Raw genomic sequence first — 27375 nt, forward strand, 5'->3', positions numbered from 1 at the left:
TGAAGAAAAATTAAATTTTATTTCTACGTGAACCTTGGTGATTAGACGCAAACGAACCAAAATAACTTTTTCACGGTAAATGAAATAAACCCCTCCATTAATGTAAGGAATTGTGGGTTTATCATATTCATATTAATCTATGACAGACTAGAAAATTACGAGACTTCAATTAATATACATTTGAAAAATCGCCCAATCTATGACTTCTTTAATATTCCTTGACAGCTTATGAATTAAATAAAACCATTTTTTAATACTAAAAAAATAATAAAAGATTTTGTCATACGAATTGCACTTATAAAATATATTCATTCGAATATTTATTTTATTTTCAATACAATTTTTAATAACAATAGAAATTGTGTGCTGGTAATGTGTTGAAACAAAAAGTTAATTTTTTAAAATTTAACTAATTAAAGTTGTAGAATGCTACTGAAAACACATAATCTGTAGCAGGAACACTGAAAAAATTACAAAAAAAATTGTATAAAACCTGTTTCACCATTAGTTTCAATAATTTTGTTTAACTATAATGCAATTTCAGAGCAGGGAAAAAATTTGCACTCTTTTATATCAACGTACTGTCAAATGGTCTTTATCGATAAGAAGTGGTATGAAAATTTTGCGTATTCATTTGTTCGCAACTTCGCAACCTAGAATGCATATATTTATACTCCCGAACTGTGTTCGTGATTGGACCGCAGTTATTTGTACACGCCCCTAGACGATGCCCTGCTAGGAGAGAAGTAAGCGAATCAGGTATTGCCGGTAAAAGAACAGATTGTTTTATCACTGAGATTTCAGCCAGTGGAAAAGCAAACGTTGGTAGAGCAAACATAGAGACTTCGTATTTTAGCCTGACGGTTAGCTAATTTGCAAAATTTCCGTGTCTCTAACGATAATAATGGATGTTAGTCATATGTATTTATTTATATACAATTTCAGTCATGTATTTTGTAAGGTGGTAAAGAAAAATGATATATTTACATGAATACACAAATAAATACTATCGGATATCCAAGAAACTTTGTTCCAAAAAGATTCCATTAGTTGGGCCTCCATAGCACAATGTTTGTTGCTTCTTTTTAACTAGTTAAAAACACGTGAAATCTTTGAAATCACATAGTATAAAAGTAATTCAATTTATCTGAAGAACGAAAATGAAGAAATAAACTTGATAAATTTTTTAAACTGCTTCAGAAAAATCGACCAAACGGAAATCCAGTTTAGTAAATTTCTGTAAAAAAAAGTATTATATTTTATACGATTTTTAAAATATTATTTGTGTATTTTATTTAATTACAAGTGGAAATTTATCCAAATGGGTGGTTGTAACAAAATTTATTAAAGTGTTTTGTAAAGTTGCATAAAAAGAATTTCCATTAAATTTACGACAGTTATATGTTTCTATCAAATTAAAATAAATACAATGATTAATACTTTTGTGAAAATAGATTTAAAATATAATATAAGCTTACAGTGAAACATTTACATGATAAGTCTGAATTCAATCGACAACTTCAGCTGCAAATTCAAATCGACAATGTAAGTCGAAAACATGTAGACGACTTATGGATAGAGACCTGCAAAATTCGCGGATTCATTCGGTGATATGCTAGAATTCAAACACATATACCTCTTAGATAATTTTGCTATTGGCTTACTGTTCATCTTGGCAAATCTCAACCAATTATAATCCCTCAAGCAAAGAAAGATCGAATCAAAGACAAACCAGCTGAGACGACTTACAAGTCAACCACCAATGAACTTGGGTTATTTGCCCAGTGTACAGGAGAATGTGCAGTATATCCTGAATTTTGCAGGTCTCTACTTATGGACTATAGTGCTTCCCAAGAATGGTATATACCTTTTAGAAGTTGGGACTGAACAAAAGTTTTATTGTAAGTTATAGAAAAAGTATTAACTATAGAAAACTGAGTGTTTGGATTATGTTAAGTTGAATTAGTTTTATACAACCACCGGGAATTTTGTCGCTGTAACAAAATAATTTCATTGAAATAATTCGGAGTAACAACTTTATTATCCACATATTTTTGTAGTGTGTTACAACCTTAATTATTTCAATGAAATAATTTTGCTGCAACGACACAATTTGCGGTGGTTGTAGAACTTCATTAAGTTTAACATAATTCAGACGCTGAGTGTTCTATCTTAAATGATTATCTATTTTTTATATTAAAAAATTATGTTTAGCCCCATCTTCTAAAACGTGTTCAGTCCTTGGAAGCACTTCAAACCATAAGTCGTTAAGAGGTTTTCAACTTATTTTGTCGGAATGAAGCTGCAACAGAAGTTTGTTGGTTGAGTACAGACTCATTCTGTTTATATAAATTTTAAGTTCTTGTGTTCCGACATAACGGGAACGTTTCCAGAACTGTTATTTAAAGAAAAAAATACCTGAAACAAAAATCCCACCAAATACCAATTCTGATATGTAAAATATCAAAAGGAATCAGTTTGTGTGATAAATTCTTAACATTCAGAGAGAAATAGCAAGTCATAGTTAGAGACCCGTGAATTTCGCGGAGTCAATGACCTCCAGGATAGACTCCAATATCCTCTACACACTCGGGCAAATGCAAACTGTTCATTGGCTGTTGACTTGTGAGTCGTCTCGACTAGGTGGCCTGTGATTCGACATTTCTATGAGTGAGGGTCTCTAATTGGCCCTCAGTCCTCCAGATTAACAGAGAACCAATGACATAAGCAGCACTAAGGTATAATTATTTCAATTTTAGCATAACACGAAATGAATCCGCGAAATTCAAAGGTCTCTAGTCATAGTTAGAGATATGGAAAATTCGCGCATTCATTTAGTCGCAAGTTAGAATGCAAACCTTCACACTCTCGCACTGTGTTCATGATTGGACAGCAGTTATTTGGACGCGCCCCTCTACGACCGAGAGCCAACGATGCCCAGCTAGAAGAGAAGTAAGCGAATCAGCTAGTGCCAATTAACAAGTATAAAACTGTTCTCACTAAGAAATCAACCAACATCGGTTTAACACACCTATGACTTTGAATTCTACCCTGAGGCCAGACCAATTCGCGAAATTTCCGGGTCTCTAGTCATAGTTTAAAAGCTAGCAATTAGAAAATGACTTAGTAACTGACTCCGTGAAATAACGTCCTTGATTAAGAACTGTTAAGACGCGCAGTCTGTAATCAGAAATTATGTTTGAAAATTAGGTATAAATTTAAAAACTTTTTTCTTAAATTATATGTATATTACAAACAACATAGTATACCGGCCCACCGCACACCGAGTAGGTAGCCAACTAACGAACAGGAACATTTCGGAACTTTCAACCACAGGTACAGGCACTGAAAACTCGATTGAATAAAGTTTAAATCGACCAGAAAAAAAAAGTAATGTTATTCACCCTAGCGAAGAAAGTTGATGAAAAATAAAAAAGAGCGCTAATGATTTTAAAAATGGACGCGAGACAAAAATAAATAAGACTTTAGTGAAGGAAAGTAACAACAAGGATAATAGTTTTATTTAAGTAAAAAACGAAGGTGGAAATCATGACCGACCTGCCCGTGGTAAAACCTGAAGGACAAAAGGATGCACCATAATAAACTAATTGTTCTTTTGAGTAGTGGCATGTGTGGAAACGTACCAAACTCGCGTAATTATGTGGATAGAGGCTGGAATGCCTGCAATTAAACTCATACACTTAAACTGCGCTCTTATTATACCAAAGGTAGTTTTAGCCTCCTCATACCCCTGTGCCCCTCAAAGGACAAGAAACCCACAAGAGCTTTGCAAAATTAAAAACACCCTATCACATCCAGTCTGGCCTGAAGGCAAACAGTCGCAGTAACTAATGGACAATAGACGTAGACTTTATGTGTGAAAATGAGTGGAACGAATACTTTTATACCAGTAAATAAAAAAGAATTTTGCAAGCACGAGGTACGAACCAACTTTAAAGCTTCACATAAGTGAGTGTTAAATCATTAAATCCACACCTATGTTGCTTAATTTATTTAACGAAATAAAATGGACATGTCCACTTTTGAATGTCTATCATGGACATGTCAGGTTTTGAATGCTATACTGAGAACGTCTTATTACGTTTGTTCAAGAAAATAAATATTGAAAAACAAATGTATTTATATATTTTAAATTTTTTAACGTAAATTAAATAATTTATTAAATTACTCACCATGAAACTTCGCTTGTCTAAATAATTATTACAAATATTTAAATAAAATTACATTTCATTTTTTATGATTGTACCCGGAAAAAATTAGGAGATTACAGTTGGTAAATAAATGTGGAGTAAAACTCTGCACAAGCACGCAACAGCTTATTGTCAGCCATGATTTTCTGTTCAGGTATTTAATATATGGAATCCAACATTTTTTGGTACCACTTCCAACCAACATTTTCATATTCAGTCATATTTTATATTCAATGAATATCTTACCACAAGGAAAATCTCTGGTAATGCATCCAGAATAGTGTTCCAGCCTTATGAAACAGTCCTTAAAATAGTCCTTTTTATGTTGTTCAAATTGCTGGTTTGAAACAGTTATTTTATGCATGCCTTTGACAGGTATGACTGTACTGAATTTTTTATTTCTATTCTTCTGTAAAACGTGATGACTTTAATTGAAATCACAAAGTATGTAAAATATATTTGACAATATTTTTACATCATTAATGTAGTCTACCAGCCTTTTCCAAATACATTTGCGCTTCAAGTTCTTCAAATTATTATTTTTTTTAAATTTTTTCAGTCATTGTTTCGCAGAAGATTAAATCGTTCAAACAAATACACTATACAATAGATTAAAATGGAAACAGGATTTTTGAGTTGAGTTTTAAGTGAGTTATGCAATTTTTTATGACGCAATTAAAAACATTTTCGTGTTTAATGAACTAGTTTTAGATATAACTTATGCATGAATAACTTTGTTAAATTGTTTAGGAATTATTTGGTATGAATGTTGATAGCGAGATTTTCTAACAAATCGACGTTGTTTGAATTTAGGCCCTCACACTCGTCCAGTTTGATTTAGAGTGCCCTATTGAACTTGGGAAACAGAACTCTTCTAAATGACATAATTTATATGACTTAACGAATGAAGGAATGAATGCGCGAAGTAACGTCATCATCAAGGTCACCAAAGAATACGAAGTTAGAACAGGTGGGATGGAGCACAGACAGAATGCATGGCCTGAGGTAATCGGAGAAGCCCGAGAAAACCCCACGGAAACCTCCGCCAAGTTGAAACATCGCATCGCCTGTTGGCACACAAGAGATTTGACCACTCAACCAAATTAAAAATCCAAATAGTTATTATATTTTCCCGCACCTCAAAATTTTGATAACAATAAGCTAGTAATTCTTTAAATATTTAAAAAATTTGGGTTTTCAATAAATATCTCATTTATTGTGTTCCTTCGAATTCCCTAAATAAACAATGACTACCAAACTTTAAAAGTTTATTTATTAATTTTTTTCTGTATTTCACTACAGTTTTTGTAAAGTGGCGAATATTCATGGGTGTTATAAAATACGGGGGGGGGGGGGGGAAAGGAAATTACCGGCTGCTTAAATGACGTTATTTCAATTACGGATCATACTTCTCGCGAATGTTATCTCAGTACAGCTGAAGAATGTTTGCAGTGTTTCCCAAACCTGATAATTGTTATCGACTGCGAGGCCAGAACGCCTGGTGAAGAAGGAGCGAAAAGGGGAAAGGGGGGGGGGGGTGTGCGCGCGGGAAAGACGAATGTGTTATACGGCCACTTGAAACCTCCCCGTGTTGGGGTTGGTTTCGGCGGGGTACATATATTATTCGCCACCGCTTCCCCCCCCCCCCTTAAGGTCGCCCCACCCCGCCATCCGACAGCCAGCGCGACCCCTCGTCCTGCTCGCCGCCAAAAGAGAAAACAAGATACTCTTAATTTACTGAATACATTAATAAATTAGCGCCGACGCTGGCCGTGTCGCAAATGCGTCGCTCTCGGCCTCGCCGGGTCGCGCGAGCGTCGCTGTGTTCGTCACGATCCCTCCGCGGCGTCGCACAGGAAAACAAAACAATAAGGACATGCATGGAGTTGCCGATCTGTTCCGATTTATATCCATCCGCAAGTTACTGGCATTCAACACAAAAGGGCGGAGTAATAGTTAGACCAGCGGCCTAATCAATTTGCCGTTCCGCCGTAAAGTAGCTATATACCTATATATATATATATATATATATATATATATATATATAACTTGATGTAAGTTTTTGGACATACGCCATTGCTAAGAACGTTTTCTGTTGAAGAAAAACTAAAAAATAAATTAAAGAAAGAAATAAATAAAAATACCCAAAAAAGACAAAAAAACACACAAACTTAAGCAAACAATTGCTGTTGTCAACAAGGATATGAACACCACAAAATATTCCGTAACAGGAATATGGTCAACAAACAAAGAAAAACAAAGAAAAATGTACTAAGAGAACGAAAAAAAAAAAAACCACAAATGATGACAACACAAAAATATTGAACCCAAAATAATTCAGCACAACAGTTGAAACGAGACAAAAACACGACAAAACGAAAAGACAAACGAACACAATAGTTTTACCAGAACAGAAACAAGCGACGTTTCGGGAACTGCTATCTCCTCCCGTCCTCAGGCAGAAACGCACATGGTACGGAAAAAAAAAAAAAAAAATATATATATATATATATATATATATAAATTAAAGCTTGCTTCTAACAATACATATAATTGTCAGAAATAGGTTTTGTTAAAAACTGTAGCAAAAATTTTGTACAGTTTCAACATGACATGAATTTTTCACCTTTTTGCCTACATCAAAAATTTAAAAACTGCCCAATGTTAATGCACTGTTAACTTTAAATGAGGCAAGGACTCCAACCAGAGGCTTCACAAAAACAGCCAAAATATTCATTAAATGACTGTGGCTAAATATTATAAGAATGATAACATGATAATGTCTCCATAACAAACCATATCTACTTCTGTACTGATATAGGTAAATATATTTTCATAAATCATTAGAAATTGTAAGCAATCTTTTTGAATGATTAAAAAGACATATATGTATATATTTCAAACCAAAATAAAACAACTTTTTTTATTCGTGAAAAATTAAAGTTTGCGATAATTTGTGTACGATCGAAAACTTCGTGTAAAGTAACCATGGAAAAATTTTCAGCGGATTTTTATCATAGAACGAAAGAAGCGCACTACTACTGTTTAAGGCGGTTTTAGGATATCTTGTAAAGTTTACATATTTTCTCCACCGTAACGAATATACTAGCTTTAATACCACGAATGGCGTGGCTAAGAAAAGGGTAATTGAGAGACGCCTGAAGAGGACAAGTACCCTTGATTTATCATTGTGATTCACTGAAAAAATATAGGAGTTTTAAACTATTTAGGAAAATATTTATGTATATATCTATTTAAATTGTTTTCTGTATTAATCCAATTTTCAAAATAATCATGAAATATTTTAAAGATATAAAATATTTAAATTGTATTTAGTTTGTAATCCATAATTTCCCATCACCTTTATCTATACATACATAGTTTATAACTTGTTTTAGACTAAATAAATAGTTATAGTTGAAGACCATAAATATCTTTAAACTTAAATAACATATTACATAAAACTAAACAATTTTAATAACTGTAATTAAAATACTTGTCAGATTAAAAATTATTTGGTAAATTTAGTGTAAAAGTTATATATTTCGCAAATTTTATTAAGGTTTTCTATTACGTTATGGGCAGTATTTTTTGTTTTCCGGTTCTGCTTATGTGGTTTAAATCATTTTTGGATACAAATTTTCTAAAATGTAAAAATAAAGAAAATATATACTTTTGTACGATAATCCGCTACAATGAATTTATATTTTAAATTTATCACCAGTTTATTAAAAAAGTTAATAACAAAATAAAAGTTTTTCAAATATGGTTCAAAGTACGCTTACATTATAAAATTAAGAAAATTTAAAAAAAAGTTCGTTATGTTAATTTAAATGTCATTCAGTTAGTTATATACTTCTAAATTTGGCCAAAACTAAAAAAAAAAATCCTCATTAAAATAAGTTTTTCTATCATACTTAGGGTCTATATGCAAATAATAATTTTTGGATGGGGTCATGTATTAATCGAGCAGATATTACTGTTCATCAAAAAATATATCTTCCCAAATAAGTTATTTATTTATTAAAAAAAAGTGCTCCAAATAGAAAGTAATACTACGTAAAATATTTAAACATTTTTTAAAGCATTTAATTGGTGTGATAGTATTTTAGAAATATCTTACAGCACATCAAAGGAAATAAAAGATTTTAGGCTATAACTATACTTTTTTTTATATAAATATTACAAAGTATGTATCTTCCTCGAAGACTGTGCGCGCGTTTAAATGACATGAATAGCAACATCTCAAGCGTTTTAAGAGATGTCATTACATGACCTGTTTATTGTATGACCATTTTTTCTACGGCCATACACGAAGTTCTGAGCTACGTAAGTAGTGTTATATTTCAAAATCCCAGTTATCTTTACTAAAACGATTTTCTAAAACACCCGTTTAAGATATTTAAACACTTGAATGTTATAGTTCAATGAGCAGTATGGAAACTGATGCACTGATAAGTGCATTGATATGTTTTAAAATGCTCTTTGAAGCACGACGCCACAAAAAATTCACAGTAGTTTTAATATTACAGCTGGATGTATATCATAATGCCTGTTATTTCTTACTTTGAGTCTGCTGACTTTAAAGAATGTAAAAATTTAAAACATTGTTAATAAATAACTCTTCGTTTAATGGCAAAGTATCAAAACCAATAAAAAACAGTTAAATATAAAAATAGAGAATCAAAACGCTACTTGAAAACGCTTATGTTATAAATATATTTCGTATATAATTGTATGTAAGAAAATTAATATATCGGTAAAAATATTAATTTACTTAAAATAATCTACATATTCACAAATATAAATTGTTAGAAAAATTAATAGCGCTTTATAGAGTTCGAATTTCCAGTAAAATAACACATACCGAACATGCTTGCAGTGACAGTAAAGGTTATTTTCATGTTCAAACTCTTTTGATTTTCTTTTTGTCATTAGTCTTGTGTAAAATTGTGTGTGAATAGGTAAAAATGTGTATGGATATTGTTTTACGCTGTCTGCTCTCTGTAATGATGTTGTTCTGCGATTAATTTTATTCAAACTATCACTATTAAAGAGTAAAAATATTTTCTAGATGATTATAATTTCAGTTAATTAACTTAGCAAAGATTGTAAAAATCACTATTCTTGAATATTTTGAAAATTTATAATCAACCACATTTATTTGACAATAATATTAAAAACTAAGATTTTAATATTTGATCAGTTCCAACGTCAAACTTATGGCTCAAAATGCGATTTTATTGTTATTAAATATGACAGACCAACTAAAGATACTAAAATATTTTTTTTGAAAAAAAAAAATGGATCTCATTACAATGCTCTCTCTTGACACCCTAATTAATCAAAATTATAATATGAACGGTGAATAACATTTACTTCATTCTTCTCGATCAAAGGAGTAGTATATGATAGTTCCTCCGGAAACAGGATGCAGGATGTGGAGCTGTGTGTCCTTTCCGCCATCTTGGATTTTGACGTCACGGCGGCCATCTTGGACGAGCGTAACGGGACACAGCGAAACGGGACACGGTGTAACGGGACATAACGTAACGGGACACGTAGATCACGGCGGCCATCTTAGATCCGCCATTTTGGATGACGTCATTTTGTTTTCTAGAAAATTCCGACATTGTGGTGTCCGCCATTTTGAATGATGACGTCTCCGTTTCAATTATCGTTATGGTCGCCATCTTGAAATTTAGACGCCATCTTGAAAATCCGCAATTTTTATGTTAGAAAATCGGGAAAAATTTTAAAAATCATTAAAAAATTTTAATAATCAAATTAAATAAAAATCTTAAAAACCACTGTTGCAGTTATCGTTACGGTCACCATCTTGGATTATATAAATGTTGCATATTTCGTTACACCCACCATCTTGGTTGAGTACCATGTCATTCTTTCACTTTACGTTACGACCACCATATTGGATCCTATTAATGTTGCAATTATCGTTATGGACGCCATCTTGAAATTTAGACGCCATCTTGTAATTTAGATGCCATCTTGGAAATCCGTAATTTTTATGTTAGAAAATCGGGAAAAATTCCAAAATTCATCAAAAAAATTAACTTTTTAGAATTCTGATTGATTATATCGATTCCCGTCCTTGGTTCGAAACCGATGAGGGAAAAAAAATATATCACATCAGATCCTTCCTCTACAGAAGCCACCTACAGACTGACCTACCACCACCAATAACAGGGTATTTACCATCAGCTGGTATGACGTCATGTCCGCCATCTTGTCTTTGTCCGCTGGAGGCCACCATCTTGTTTTCGTCTGCTAGAGTGTGCTGACGACATGTTAGTATAATGTTATGTTCACCATAACTTTGATCTCTTATATTGACATTAAACTTTGTCATTGACCTTGAACTTTAACCTTGACCTTGAAATTTGACCTTGACCTTCAACTTTGACCTTGACCTTGAAATTTGACCTTGACCTTCAACTTTGACCTTAACCTTGACCTTGAAATTTGACCTTGACCTTGAAATTCGACTTTGTCCTTGAAATTTGTCTTTGTCCTTGTCGACCATCATGGATCCGTCATTTTATGTTTAGTACATGCTAGCGGTCATTGCCATCATCATGTTTTCGTCTGCTGGTGGACACCATCTTGTGTGTACTTGTATTATAGAGTACATTTACATCATGATAGTTTTATTCTAACCTGTTACAGTGCAGTAATCATTTATTATTACCGAGGTGCCCGCCATCTTGAAATTTGGCCGCGATCTTGAAATCATGTAATTATTTAGCTAGAAATGCGGGAAAAATACCAAAAGTCTCCGAGGAAATCAATTATTAATTTACATACTGAATCGATGGATCCCTGTCCACGGTTCGATTCTTGACCAGTGACAGTTGTAACTAAATATTAAATAAATTTTAGATTCTTTTTTCCATTACCTTTCGCGGAGTTTATTAATCATTCACTCTACGAAAAACAACTCAAGTCAATATACCTGACCAACGAATTAATACAGTGCCGATTAGCCTATTATGAAAGTCTAATTTTTCAATAATCTGAATAACATATAAGCTGTTCATGTACAAAGCCATACATATAGATCAATTGTTTTCAGTCCATGAGACCGAGTCACGTCATTATCAGACGTATAGGCTAGTCATTTCAGGTCCGCATGAAGTTCGTCGTTAGCTAATTATATTCAATTAATCCCTCGTGTCATTTCTTATACTTACTAAAAGACCAAGTGACCTTGTAAATATTTTTGTAACACCAAGAGGTTTTTAAAATAGTAAATATTCAATCACTACATTTGTACTACGCACAATCAAAAAAAAAAGGAAGCACCGTCATCGAAAATTCAGCACCATCAATGAAAAGCCAGCACATTTGGAAGCACCGACAACGAAAAGAAAGCACCATCAACGAAAAGGCCGCACCGCCAACGAAAAGGAAGCACATTTGGAAGCACCGACAAAGAAAAGGCAGCACCGCCATCGAAAAGGAAGCACATTTGGAAGCACCGACAACGAAAAGGAAGCACATTTGGAAGCACCGACTACGAAAAGGCAGCACCGGCATCGAAAAGGAAGCACATTTGGAAGCACCGACAATGAAAAGGCAGCACCGGCATCGAAAAGGAAGCACATTTGGAAGCACCGACAACGAAAAGGCAGCACCGGCATCGAAAAGGAAGCACATTTGGAAGCACCGACAACGAAAAGGCAGCACCGGCATCGAAAAAGGTACTACATTTGGAAGCACTGACAACGAAAAGGCAGCACATTTGGAAGCACCGACAACGAAAAGGCAGCACCGTCAACGAAAAGGCAGCGCATTTGAAAGCAGCGTCAACGAAAAGGCAGCACATTTGAAAGCACCGTCAACGAAAAGGCAGCTCATTTGGAAGCACCGACAACGAAAAGGTAGCACATTTTGGAAGCACCATCATCGAAAAGGCAGCACCATCAATGAAAAGCCAGCACATTTGTTAGCACCGACAACGAAAAGTCAACACCGCCAAAGAAAAGGCAGCACATTTGGAATCACCGACAACGAAAAGGCAACACCGCCAACGAACAGGCAGCACATTTGGAAGCACCGACAACGAAAAGGAAGCACCATCAACGAAAAGGAAGCACATTTGGAAGCACATTTTACGAGAACTTAGTCTTAGTTAGAAATCTGAAAACAAGAAAAAAAAGCATTAAATTTTTATAATTACAATTATTTATTTCTTTACATTATACAAATACAAGTAAAACAAACCATTATTGTATGTAGCCAGTTTTCCTCAGTTCTTTGAGTATGAATGATATTTCTTTGATGCACGAATAGTTTCCTGCACAAAGCGAGTCATGTAGTAGTCTTAGCCGGTCAACCAATATGTTTGGTTCGTTCCATGAAGTGTAATCAGTCTCTTCTACCACCATCTTACTTGTTTGATCATTATAAATATTATTTTCTCTTGTGTCTTCCGTTTTAACACCATCCTCAGGGTAACTTTCATTATCGAGACAATGATCATCACAAGCTTGATCCGATTTATTTAATATATCACGATGTTTCCATCGTTTCGGTCTCAGGACACCACCACAGTCTTCGATCTTGCCTGCTTTAGTTGCTTCATCACAGTCTATACCTTTGTCAACAGCCGCAGAGTCGCTGTAGCAATCACCATAGAAGGCATCATCTTCACCCAGATTACCGTAAGAATTCGATGTCGATGATGTCGAAGCGTCTTCATCGTCTTCATGCTTCCTTTTTAGGAGTCCATCATTTTTACAAAGTAGGAAAGATCTACTTGAATTCGGCTGGAATGTATTCTCACTTTTCACGTTAAAGATTCTTCCATTGTCTTCATTCTTCCATAAATCATAATCGTCCTTCAATTTAAGTTCTTTGTCGAGATCGGAAGAGCCGCGATCATAATCTCTCCCAAGACAAGGAAAATTATTGTCGTAATGCAGATCACTCTTCCTTAGTCTAGTAGAGCCATCGTTGTCCTCTAGCTTGTACACAGGCTTGGCTTTACAAGTTCTGTCATGTCTTTTTAAGCTCTCTCTCCGCGTAAACGACTTGCTACATCGAACACAACTTATCATATTACGTAGTGGATTTTTATCACAGTCATTCTTCTCGTGTTGTCTTCCATTCTTTCTCAAGATAAATTCTTTGCTGCAAAACTTACACCTGTGTCCTTTCGATACAGCAACAGTCACCGAATCACGATTCATATTAGTTACTGAGACTATGGTCAGATGCAAACTGAATTAATTAAATTAGATACATTACTTAAATATAATTTTTAATATTTCATCTGCAAGAATTAAGTTACCTCATACAAAAGAAATTGTTACATGTGGTCTCGATTATTAGCATGAGATGTCGCCACGTGTTGTGTTGAGTCATAATTTATTTAGTTGTTTTATGTGGTATGCGGGAAGCTCACTAACGATCGGAAAACAAGGATGGCTTCGCTAGACATCAAGGAGAAGGAAGTTCGTCTTACATGTTAGTGCTCCACGGATGTCTCATGACATATTATTTGACTGAGTAATGGTTGCTTAATTTTTATTTCCACCTGGTAAAAAAAAATTGCAAGTGCTGATTTAGTATCAGATATTCTCGAATTAAATTTAACTCTAAATAACACGTCATGACTCATTAGGTAAAAAATCCGTCATGCAGAGAGCGGTTTCTCATAATAGACAGAAGCACTTGAAGAAACCACAGGAATAATCAGGAGTACACGGAGAAATCCATCATAATATTGACAAAAATAATAGGGAGCACACGTAGAAAACCATCTCACGTTTCTTTGTTATCATATAAATACAGAAAAAATATTTAATAATAAAATAAATTAATAAAAAAATTTAAATTGTAAAATTTAAATTGAAAGCAGGAATAATCAGGAGCACACGGAGAAAACCATCATAATATTGACATGGATAATCATATGCACTCGGAGAAAACCACCACACGTTTTCTTTGATATCATAAAATTACAGGAAAAAAAAATTTAATAAAAATAAATATAAAAAAATTTAAAATGAAAAAAATTACTAAAATACATAAAATTCTGGCTTGTACTAGAACTCTATCTTTGTTACACAATGAGAAGTTCACAAGCTAGCGAATCTATTTATGTATTTTTGTAATTTTTTTCATTTTAAATTTTTTTATATTTATTTTTATTAAATATTTTTTTCCTGTAATTTTATGATATCAAAGAAAACGTGTGGTGGTTTTCTCCGAGTGCATATGATTATCCATGTCAATATTATGATGGTTTTCTCCGTGTGCTCCTGAGTATTCCTGCTTTCAATTTAAATTTTTTCAATTTAAATTTTTTTATTAATTTATTTTATTATTAAATATTTTTTCTGTATTTATATGATAACAAAGAAACGTGAGATGGTTTTCTACGTGTGCTCCCTATTATTTTTGTCAATATTATGATGGATTTCTCCGTGTACTCCTGATTATTCCTGTGGTTTCTTCAAGTGCTTCTGTCTATTATGAGAAACCGCTCTCTGCATGACGGATTTTTTACCTAATGAGTCATGACGTGTTATTTATAGTTACATTTAATTCGAGAATATCTGATACTAAATCAGCACTTGCAATTTTTTTTTTACCAGGTGGAAATAAAAATTAAGCAACCATTACTCAGTCAAATAATATGTCATGAGACATCCGTGGAGCACTAACATGTAAGACGAACTTCCTTCTCCTTGATGTCTAGCGAAGCCATCCTTGTTTTGCGATCGTTAGTGAGCTTCCCGCATACCACATAAAACAACTAAATAAATTATGACTCAACACAACACGTGGCGACATCTCATGCTAATAATCGAGACCACATGTAACAATTTCTTTTGTATGAGGTAACTTAATTCTTGCAGATGAAATATTAAAAATTATATTTAAGTAATGTATCTAATTTAATTAATTCAGTTTGCATCTGACCATAGTCTCAGTAACTAATATGAATCGTGATTCGGTGACTGTTGCTGTATCGAAAGGACACAGGTGTAAGTTTTGCAGCAAAGAATTTATCTTGAGAAAGAATGGAAGACAACACGAGAAGAATGACTGTGATAAAAATCCACTACGTAATATGATAAGTTGTGTTCGATGTAGCAAGTCGTTTACGCGGAGAGAGAGCTTAAAAAGACATGACAGAACTTGTAAAGCCAAGCCTGTGTACAAGCTAGAGGACAACGATGGCTCTACTAGACTAAGGAAGAGTGATCTGCATTACGACAATAATTTTCCTTGTCTTGGGAGAGATTATGATCGCGGCTCTTCCGATCTCGACAAAGAACTTAAATTGAAGGACGATTATGATTTATGGAAGAATGAAGACAATGGAAGAATCTTTAACGTGAAAAGTGAGAATACATTCCAGCCGAATTCAAGTAGATCTTTCCTACTTTGTAAAAATGATGGACTCCTAAAAAGGAAGCATGAAGACGATGAAGACGCTTCGACATCATCGACATCGAATTCTTACGGTAATCTGGGTGAAGATGATGCCTTCTATGGTGATTGCTACAGCGACTCTGCGGCTGTTGACAAAGGTATAGACTGTGATGAAGCAACTAAAGCAGGCAAGATCGAAGACTGTGGTGGTGTCCTGAGACCGAAACGATGGAAACATCGTGATATATTAAATAAATCGGATCAAGCTTGTGATGATCATTGTCTCGATAATGAAAGTTACCCTGAGGATGGTGTTAAAACGGAAGACACAAGAGAAAATAATATTTATAATGATCAAACAAGTAAGATGGTGGTAGAAGAGACTGATTACACTTCATGGAACGAACCAAACATATTGGTTGACCGGCTAAGACTACTACATGACTCGCTTTGTGCAGGAAACTATTCGTGCATCAAAGAAATATCATTCATACTCAAAGAACTGAGGAAAACTGGCTACATACAATAATGGTTTGTTTTACTTGTATTTGTATAATGTAAAGAAATAAATAATTGTAATTATAAAAATTTAATGCTTTTTTTTCTTGTTTTCAGATTTCTAACTAAGACTAAGTTCTCGTAAAATGTGCTTCCAAATGTGCTTCCTTTTCGTTGATGGTGCTTCCTTTTCGTTGTCGGTGCTTCCAAATGTGCTGCCTGTTCGTTGGCGGTGTTGCCTTTTCGTTGTCGGTGATTCCAAATGTGCTGCCTTTTCTTTGGCGGTGTTGACTTTTCGTTGTCGGTGCTACCAAATGTGCTGGCTTTTCATTGATGGTGCTGCCTTTTCGATGATGGTGCTTCCAAAATGTGCTACCTTTTCGTTGTCGGTGCTTCCAAATGAGCTGCCTTTTCGTTGACGGTGCTTTCAAATTAGCTGCCTTTTCGTTGACGCTGCTTTCAAATGCGCTGCCTTTTCGTTGACGGTGCTGCCTTTTCGTTGTCGGTGCTTCCAAATGTGCTGCCTTTTCGTTGTCAGTGCTTCCAAATGTGGTAACTTTTTCGATGCCGGTGCTGCCTTTTCGTTGTCGGTGCTTCCAAATGTGCTGTCTTTTCGTTGGCGGTGCTGTCTTTTCGTTGTCGGTGCTTCCAAATGTGCTTCCTTTTCGATGCCGGTGCTGCCTTTTCGTTGTCGGTGCTTCCAAATGTGCTTCCTTTTCGATGCCGGTGCTGCCTTTTCGTTTTCGGTGCTTCCAAATGTGCTTCCTTTTCGATGCCGGTGCTGCCTTTTCGTTGTCGGTGCTTCCAAATGTGCTTCCTTTTCGTTGGCGGTGCTGCCTTTTGTTTGTCGGTGCTTCCAAATGTGCTTCCTTTTCGATGGCGGTGCTGCCTTTTCTTTGTCGGTGCTTCAAAATGTTCTTCCTTTTCGTTGGCGGTGCGGCCTTTTCGTTGATGGTGCTTCCTTTTCGTTGTCGGTGCTTCCAAATGTGCTGCCTGTTCGTTGGCGGTGCTGCCTTTTCGTTGATGGTGATTCCAAATGTGCTGCCTTTTCTTTGGCGGTGTTGACTTTTCGTTGTCGGTGCTACCAAATGTGCTGGCTTTTTATTGATGGTGCTGCCTTTTCGATGATGGTGCTTCCAAAATGTGCTATCTTTTCGTTGTCGGTGCTTCCAAATGAGCTGCCTTTTCGTTGACGGTGTTTTCAAATGTGCTGCCTTTTCGTTGACGCTGCTTTCAAATGCGCTGCCTTTTCGTTGACGGTGCTGCCTTTTCGTTGTCGGTGCTTCCAAATGTGCTTCCTTTTCGATGCCGGTGCTGCCTTTTCGTTGTCGGTGCTTCCAAATGTGCTTCCTTTTCGATGCCGGTGCTGCCTTTTCGTTGTCGGTGCTTCCAAATGTGCTTCCTTTTCGATGCCGGTGCTGCCTTTTCGTTGTCGGTGCTTCCAAATGTGCTTCCTTTTCGTTGGCGGTGCTGCCTTTTGTTTGTCGGTGCTTCCAAATGTGCTTCCTTTTCGATGGCGGTGCTGCCTTTTCTTTGTCGGTGCTTCCAAATGTGCTTCCTTTTCGTTGGCGGTGCGGCCTTTTCGTTGATGGTGCTTCCTTTTCGTTGTCGGTGCTTCCAAATGTGCTGCATTTTCGTTGGTGGTGCTGCCTTTTCGTTGTCGGTGCTTCCAAATGTGCTGGCTTTTCATTGATGGTGCTGAATTTTCGATGACGGTGCTTCCTTTTTTTTTTTAATTGTGCGTAGTACAAAATGTAGTGATTGAATATTTACTTGTTTAAAAACCTCTTGGTGTTACTAAAATATTTTTCAAGGTCACTTGGTCCTTTAGTAAGTATAAGAAATGACACGATGGATTAATTGAATATAATTTGCTAACGACGAAGTTCTTGCGGACCTGAAATGACTAGCCTATACGTCTGATAATGACGTGACTCGGTTTCATGGACTGAAGACAATTGATCTATATGTATGGCTTTGTACATGAACAGCTTATATGTTATTCAGATTATTGAAAAATTAGACTTTCATAATAGGCTAATCGGCACTGTATTAATTCGTTGGTCAGGTATATTGACTTGAGTTGTTTTTCGTAGAGTGAATGATTAATAAACTCCGCGAAAGGTAATGGAAAACAGAATCTAAAATTTATTTAATATTTAGTTACAACTGTCACTGGTCAAGAATCGAACCGTGGACAGGGATCCATCGATTCAGTATGTAAATTAATAATTGATTTCCTCGGAGACTTTTGGTATTTTTCCCGCATTTCTAGCTAAATAATTACATGATTTCAAGATGGCGGCCAAATTTCAAGATGGCGGGCACCTCGGTAATAATAAATGATTACTGCACTGTAACAGGTTAGAATAAAACTATCATGATGTAAATGTACTCTATAATACAAGTACACACAAGATGGTGTCCACCAGCAGACGAAAACATGATGATGGCAATGACCGCTAGCATGTACTAAACATAAAATGACGGATCCATGATGGTCGACAAGGACAAAGACAAATTTCAAGGACAAAGTCGAATTTCAAGGTCAAGGTCAAATTTCAAGGTTAAGGTCAAAGTTGAAGGTCAAGGTCAAATTTCAAGGTCAAGGTCAAAGTTGAAGGTCAAGGTCAAATTTCAAGGTCAAGGTTAAAGTTCAAGGTCAATGACAAAGTTTAATGTCAATATAAGATATCAAAGTTATGGTGAACATAACATTATACTAACATGTCGTCAGCACACTCTAGCAGACGAAAACAAGATGGTGGCCTCCAGCGGACAAAGACAAGATGGCGGACATGACGTCATACCAGCTGATGGTAAATACCCTGTTATTGGTGGTGGTAGGTCAGTCTGTAGGTGGCTTCTGTAGAGGAAGGATCTGATGTGATATATTTTTTTTCCCTCATCGGTTTCGAACCAAGGACGGGAATCGATATAATCAATCAGAATTCTAAAAAGTTAATTTTTTTGATGAATTTTGGAATTTTTCCCGATTTTCTAACATAAAAATTACGGATTTCCAAGATGGCATCTAAATTACAAGATGGCGTCTAAATTTCAAGATGGCGTCCATAACGATAATTGCAACATTAATAGGATCCAATATGGTGGTCGTAACGTAAAGTGAAAGAATGACATGGTACTCAACCAAGATGGTGGGTGTAACGAAATATGCAACATTTATATAATCCAAGATGGTGACCGTAACGATAACTGCAACAGTGGTTTTTAAGATTTTTATTTAATTTGATTATTAAAATTTTTTAATGATTTTTAAAATTTTTCCCGATTTTCTAACATAAAAATTGCGGATTTTCAAGATGGCGTCTAAATTTCAAGATGGCGACCATAACGATAATTGAAACGGAGACGTCATCATTCAAAATGGCGGACACCACAATGTCGGAATTTTCTAGAAAACAAAATGACGTCATCCAAAATGGCGGATCTAAGATGGCCGCCGTGATCTACGTGTCCCGTTACGTTATGTCCCGTTACACCGTGTCCCGTTTCGCTGTGTCCCGTTACGCTCGTCCAAGATGGCCGCCGTGACGTCAAAATCCAAGATGGCGGAAAGGACACACAGCTCCACATCCTGCATCCTGTTTCCGGAGGAACTATCATATACTACTCAAAGGTAATACGAAAATTTGGAAAGTTATTTAGTCCTATTGTCAGTAATTTATTCCGGAATAATTGTTTTACTTTAAACTTACATTACGAAAATTTCATTATTGAGCACGTCTCTAGCTGATTGATGTAAAATGATTAAAATTTTGCACCGTGTAGTAAATATGTAGGTATAAGAAAAACAATATTTTACGTTAATAGGTTTAAGAATCGAAATAATCTGGCTATCGTGGTTTTCAGTTTAACGAATGTTCCTTAGTTATGATTAATTATTTTTTTTTGATACTGATTCGCTGTCAAAGTAATGTGTAAATTAAAATCAGTTAAGGAAATAATTTTAAAAATTTTCAAATGAAATATGAAAATATACCTACTTTATAAGGGATTTTGATGACTTTTCATGAGATTCACGAAATTTATAATGGCTGATGGAAAAACGTTTTTTTGAAAATAAAGAGAATTGTTGTAAATTTTTACCTGTATTTAATAACAATGTTTAAAACAATGGTTTCCTATTACATAACAACGATAATACGTAAGAATTACGTAATTATGTGACAACGATAATACCTAAAATATTGTTTACTATTTTGAGAATTTCTATTATACTGAGAAGACTGCAAAAAGTTATTGTAGTGTAGATTCTCACTGAACCAGAAATTTACCAATTTTATTCCTCCAAGACAAGCAGTTTAAATATGTCTGCCTCTTTTATTCACGATAAGAAACGACGAACGAATTTTCTGGACGGATGTTCCCGCGCGCACATATTCGGCGGCCGGTGATCAACAGGCTCGAGAACGGTTCATGACAAAACGTGCGAGTTGTGGTAGTTGTTGTGGTGGTGTTGGTGGTGGTCGGTTTGCCGTCCCCCGCCAGGAAGCGCCGCGAGCGAGGAAGGGGGCTCGAAAACGGTCGCCGGCGCATGCTAATGAAGCATTGTCCCGGCGCCGAGCCGCGACGCTAGCGCCCCGCCGGCCAGGGTGACCGGCTGATGGATAACATGTAAATGCGCTTCCTGGCGGACGTCAGCACGACCGCGCGCGCGAAGCACCCGTGACGCCGCTTCGGTTCACTTGGACAGCTCGCTACAACTGCCAGACGCCACCAAGTGTTCTGAACCACTTCACAATTCCACTATAAATAACTTCCTCAGACGTGGATGTCTGTTATCACAGTACGATGTGAGAGATTCTGAGTTTGACCGACAAACTTCATCATGAAAAACTAGGTTCAGAACATTTTTACGAATTATGTCCTTTTTGTTGAATGCGTGTTCAAATGTGTGTCTTTCGTTACTGTGTGTCCAATGTGTGTCCAGCTGTGTGTCCTAGATAACAAATTTATGTCCGATGTGTGTCTTTTTTGTCGAATGTGTGTCCAATATGACCTTTTTTTGTCAAATATGTGTCTCTTTTTATTGAATATGTGCCCTATATGACAAAAGTGTGTCCGTTTTGACGAATATGTGTTCAAATAGGCCTATGTGTGTCCTTTAGTCCTATATGTGTCTCTGTGTATTTTTTGTCACGTGTGTAACCTAAATGACGAAAGTATGTCCAAGTGTGTGTGTCCTTTTTGTTGAATGTGTGTTCAAAGTGCGTACTTTGTTATTGAATGTGTGTCCTAAATGACAAATGTGTGTCCTTTTTTGACGTGACAACGTCTAATAAATCGATGAACGCCGGCTGCACGCACGAAAAAGTGTCCCGTTACGCACATTGTTCCGTTACGCTGTGTCCCATACGCAAATTGTTCCGTTACGCTGTGTCCCATACGCACAAGGTTCCGTTACGATGTGTCCCGTTACGCTCATTGTACGCTTGCGCCGCATCTATCTATCTTTTTCTCGATTGGCCTATGCGTCCGAGGAGAAGAAAGACAGCGGCAGCACACAACTTACATCTACACGTGAACTGTTTCGTTGACTGTTTATAAAGTGAAGTGAAAAGTTAATGTGGATTTCATTGCTTATTACAACAACAATTTCGGCAATAAAGGTTAATTATTCTTGCATTTTAAAAATCTAATTACTAGTATAATTTCAAGTATTTATTCTTTTATTATTTAAAATAGTATCATCTGTCGGCGAGTGCAGTAATAATAGGTTGCATTAGAGTTGACTAAAAAATTATGGTGATTCATATAATTGATTATAGATATTTCATTACAGTTTATTTATATGAAAACATGTTCATAATTATATTTAAACTTTATAGCTAAACGCCAGTTTTTAAATTTAATTACAAGTCATCTACACGTGAACTGTTTCGTCGACTGTTTATAAAGTGAATTGAAAAGTTAATGTGGTTTTCATTGCTTATTACAACAACAATTTCGGCAATAAAGGTTAATTATTCTTGCATTTTAAAAATCTAATTACTAGTATAATTTCAAGTATTTATTCTTTTATTATTAAAATAAAAATGATTCAATTTTATTCATAAATGTATGCAATCATTTCATCAATGTTTTGTTATGACGTTGTCACGTTAAACTATCGTTCGTAAACCGACTTCACAGACAACCAATTTTTTATGAATGTGTTTTCAGCGTGAGTCATATTTGACGAATGTGTGACCAACTGTGTATTTTTGCGTTGAATGTGTGGTCAAATGTGTCCTTTTCTTTACTGTGTGTCCAATTGTGTCTCCTAGATGACAAATTTGTCCAATTTATGTCCTTTTGAACGAAAATGTGTCTAATATGTGTTATAGATTACGAATGTGTGTGCTTATCGTTAAATTTGCGTAGTCAAATCTGAAGTCAGAACTTTATGTTCATTGGTTCAGAACCTCTTGTTCTTCTGGTCATGCAGAAAGAGCAATTGCAGATGTGGTCTTTCGGGCCAAACAATGGGAACACCAGAGACATTACTTTTCGTTTTCCTTTCAACCAGTCACTTAGCATTTCTTCATAGTTATGACACAATATGTGGAGTCCATATCTTGTCTTGGTCGTCTAGTGGAACTGACAAATAATGAAATATTCCTTCAAAATAGGTTGCGTACGTACGTCATATATATATATATATATATATATATATATATATATATATATATATGGCAAGTGTACCGAATATGAGACCCCTTTTTAAAAATATTTATATTTTGTTATTAAAACCACTATTGGTAGATTTATTTATCTTAGATGATATATTATGTAATGCACTTTTACTTCAAAACAGGATTGAGCACTTGTATTTAAACAGAAAGTAATTAAACTAAGAAATTAAAAAAATGCGAAATTTTATGAAAACAAAAACGTGTTCCTAATATGAAACACCACCTACATTATGTTCCAAATTCCATATTTGATATCATTTGGTCACTTTTAGCAATTTTGTTTGTTACACATTGGACACACGAAACATGTATCAGCTCTGCAATCTTCATGAGCCCACCCATAGCACTTGAGGCACTGCCGCCATTTCTCGCCATGTTCGTCCTCTGAGAAAAGGCAGCAGCATAACAAACACTCTGCATCATCATCACTTTCAGATCCATCACTTTCATTTGTACTGTCATGCAGCGAAATATTTTCGTCACTGGAGTCCTCAGAATCTACAGCGATGAATGATTTGGTAGTTATCGTAATTTGTCCGTGTTGCGAGATCTGGTTTGTGTAGGTCTAGCTTCGTTTCCTTTGTGTTTTCCAAGAACCAATTTCTTACGAGCTTCAGCCTTTTTCTTTCTTGCGACATTTTCATCCAAGCTTGTTTTGTATGGCGATGATGTGATAACATTAGCACTGCCACATCTACTGGATTATTCTTTTGAAGGAAAATTTGGTAGTGGTGAAATATCTACAGGTCTGATAAAGGGCCTAACTGCACTGCTGCAACATGGCTGATCTGTCTGCATGGAAGTTTCACTTGGGTGGCTCTGGTCTTCTCTACAAATGGCTGTATCTGAATTCTCTTGAGCTCCATTTTCTTCTTTAGTTTCTTGGTCATTTAATGATTCAGAGAAAGCACCAAATTCATAATCACGAAATATGTTTCGGTTAAATGGAAACAGGCCTGTTTTATTAAAAGAATTAACAGATATTTCCATTGTTGCTGCTCTTTGGTATGCAGCACTGAAAGGTTTAGCCACTGTAAAGTTTCTAACAACATGATTTTGGTTTTGGCGCAGCCAGTCTTCTACTTCTTGAGCATAATATGTCTTGAGAGGGAACATAAAACCTACGTCCAACGGCTGCATCTAATGAGATGAGTGTGGAGGTAAGCAGATGATCGAAACGTGGCTTTCCCTGGCCTTCTCAGCAGGGCCTACATATGTAACTATGTTCTATTACAAAAATTTAAGATTTTTATATAAAATAAAACTTATTAGTTTCTGTTCTTACAGCGACAGTATTATTTTAAATCTAAATCACCTAATATGAGACCCTTACTCCTAATATGAGACCCTATCTCAAATTAGGACATGTAAGTGGTCTCATATTAGGCACCTTATTAATGGCCGCTACAAAACACAGCAACAAGGCTGAAATTTTAAACTGTCATAGTTCCTTATTCATACACATTGAAGCTTATTTCACTGCTCATAAGAGAGTATGAATGGATAATTAATATAAACGTTCCTCTATGTTGATAATAAAGCTGCAAGATGCCACTCACGAAAACTCAAAATGAAGAATATCGTATAAACTGTTATTCTGGATCTCGCGCGCGTCAGATAAAAGTCTCACTCTATCCGTGGTCGGGAAATTGAGGCTGCTCGTAGTTCCAAGAGAAGCTGATGGGTAGCAGCTATTACTTGCTAAGATAACCAAGGGTCTCATATTAAAGCCGGGTCTCATATTTGGGTCACCTACCCTATATATATATATATATATATATATATATATCAGTTTTATATATATATATAAATAACAGAAGGAATCAGGGATATTTAAAAATTAATGCTGACTTGAATAAGCCATTAACCAGTCTGAAAAGAGAAAACCATTTTAATTAGGTATTTTTATGTTTTACACAATAAATAAAATTAATTTTTCATTCATATATTGTATTTTGTATTAATATTTTCTTAGTTGGATTTGTTAAACATTATTTAACATGTATTTATTCTGAATCTATTAGTAGTAATCCTATAACTTCAGCGGAATATCAGAAATCTACAAAAAATTAAATCGTATTGCATGAACGAGAAAACAGATTTCATGTTTGGTTTTAGCAGTACCTAAATAGATAGAATGATTTAAAAAAATCTCATGTAACAAACAACCAAAATACATTTTTCTTAGCCTGTGTAATTAACATAAATTATGAGTTTCCAAAAAATATATATTCTTTGATGACTGCAAGCCAAAATAGTAAAAAGAAATTGATTTCAGGTGAAGATACATTGATGTTATTAACTGTTTGAATAGTGTTTGACAAGTAAAAATAAACATTGAAAGAATCACTCACCTAGCACGAAGTTGAAACATCAAAGCTACAGCGAAACGCGACCTGACGATGGCGTCATCTCATGTCGCTCATTACTAGAGACCGGAGATATTCGCAGATTCATTCTTCAACATGCTCAAATTCAAATAAGTATAACCTTGCGATGCTGGTGCTATTGTCTCATGGTCAATCCGGAGGACTCTGAGCCAATGTGAGACCTTCCGTCAAAGAAGTATTCAGTCACGGGCAACCTAACTGAGACGTCTCACAAGTCAGCACCAATGAGCAGGGTGTATTGGTTTAGAATGCAGAGGACCTTGAAGTTTACTTTGGAGGTAATAGAAATCACGAAATATTTCCGGTCCCTACTCATCACGCGACAATACTAACCACATGAGACGTTGTTCCGATTAACAGCTTCGCACGTGTAGACAACGTAGCCCACCCTGCTATTCTGAAATGAATTAGAAAAATAAATGTTCCTTTCATAACTCCTTTTTAAAAAGTTATTACGTGAATTTACAAGAGACCTGTAAAATTGACTTTTATTTGGAAAGAGGCAGGAATGCATAAAGTTAAAAACTTGAACCAAATGTTTTACACGCCTTGAAGTATAAGAAACCGATAACAACATCAGAAAAATTTAAACTACCCAATTGAATGCAATCCAGCTGGAAAATAAAATGTGGCAGCTTTGACTTGTTAAGGTAAACGTGTTTGGAGTTCATCCTGGTACCAGAAAAACAACGCGAATTTTTCCCGGTCTCTAGTATTCCCAACAAAAAAAAAAAACTAAAATCTTTAATTCGTTTTTGAGGCAAACGGTCCACGCGCACAATTCTTCTGCCACCGCGCCAACTCGTGTTTGGATTATTATTTTTTGTGGCGCCGATTGTTCTTGCCGCGTGAGCTGAGCTTCGGAGCTGTGCGCGGTAGGCCCTCGCCGGCCGTAATTAATTACCCGAACCTGGGGCTAAACCCACCGAAGGCTGTGCGGTCTGCGACCAGCGAAGCGTCGCTAACGTCGTCGAGAATCGCAGCCGCGGATTTCAGTCGTTTCCCCTCCCCCCTTCAGCACCCCCAGCCCTCCCGCCGTAACCCTGGAGTCTCTGTTCCTGCTGGTTCCTATCGCTGGAGTCCAAGAGCTTGCATCTCCATACTGCGGCATTCGCACAGCCAACATTAGTTCACTCCAGGCCTGACTCGACTTGCCTATACAATGTCAATCCTTTTTTAGAATGCTGATTGGTCGATAGCAAGGTGACATTGAAATAATTGGTTGTTCAATGCGCCAAATATTCCACAAGCTCCTTGATACACTCACAGTCCTCCACACAATTAGGCGAATTAATCATTTGATCATTATTTATGAGATGTCTGAAATGGATTATCTTAGGTTCCTTAATTATTTCTCTTATTACTCACGGTCCACATTATGAACTGTGTACCAATCGCAGTAGCAACATATAGTTAATATAGCTGGAATTCTAATCTATCGCGAAACGAATCTGCGAATTTTTCCGGTCCCTACACATAAGCATAAGTATTAGGTAAATACATTGTAGGCTGAATCTCTTCGGCATAGAAGCCACCAAGATTAGGCTTGTGGTCCAAATCTTCGATGTAGTAGGTTCTAGGCTCCGATTCGCGAACGTGAGCCACACGGATATATTCGGGACTTCAGGTCGCAGTGAAACTTTCTCGGAGACAGCTTTCTGCTTGGAGATTCGTACAATGTCAAGAACGTTAGCTTTACGCTTTTGTAGATCTTTTTTCTTACTGTTGGAAAACACTGTTCGAAGGAGGTGATCATCCTTTATGCCTTTAGGATTTATTTTCGTGGTACTTTGCGCATTGGAATAGAATTCGCTTAATAGGTTCAGCACATTGTCAAGGTCATTGTAATTTACATTAGCTTTCAACTGTCGCCACATCTTGGTGCGTAAAGTTCGGTTAAACCTTTCGACAATTGAGGCTTTGAAATTACTAAATGTAGAGTAGTTTTTGATGCCATACATCTTAATTAAAACCTTGAAGGTCGAATTGTAGAATTCTTTTCCGAGGTTCGTTTGCAAGTGCGATCGTACACGTCCATCACGCAAAATATTGACCATGGTCTTGGATACGTCGGCTGCATTCTTAGATTTCACAGGTCTGACCCAAGCAATCTTGCTATACACATCGATGAAATATACAGAAACCTGTGATGGTGACGCTCAGCACTGGTGG

The sequence above is a fragment of the Bacillus rossius genome, chromosome 2 (assembly GCF_032445375.1).
Source record: "Bacillus rossius redtenbacheri isolate Brsri chromosome 2, Brsri_v3, whole genome shotgun sequence".
NCBI classification, from domain to species: domain Eukaryota; kingdom Metazoa; phylum Arthropoda; class Insecta; order Phasmatodea; family Bacillidae; genus Bacillus; species Bacillus rossius.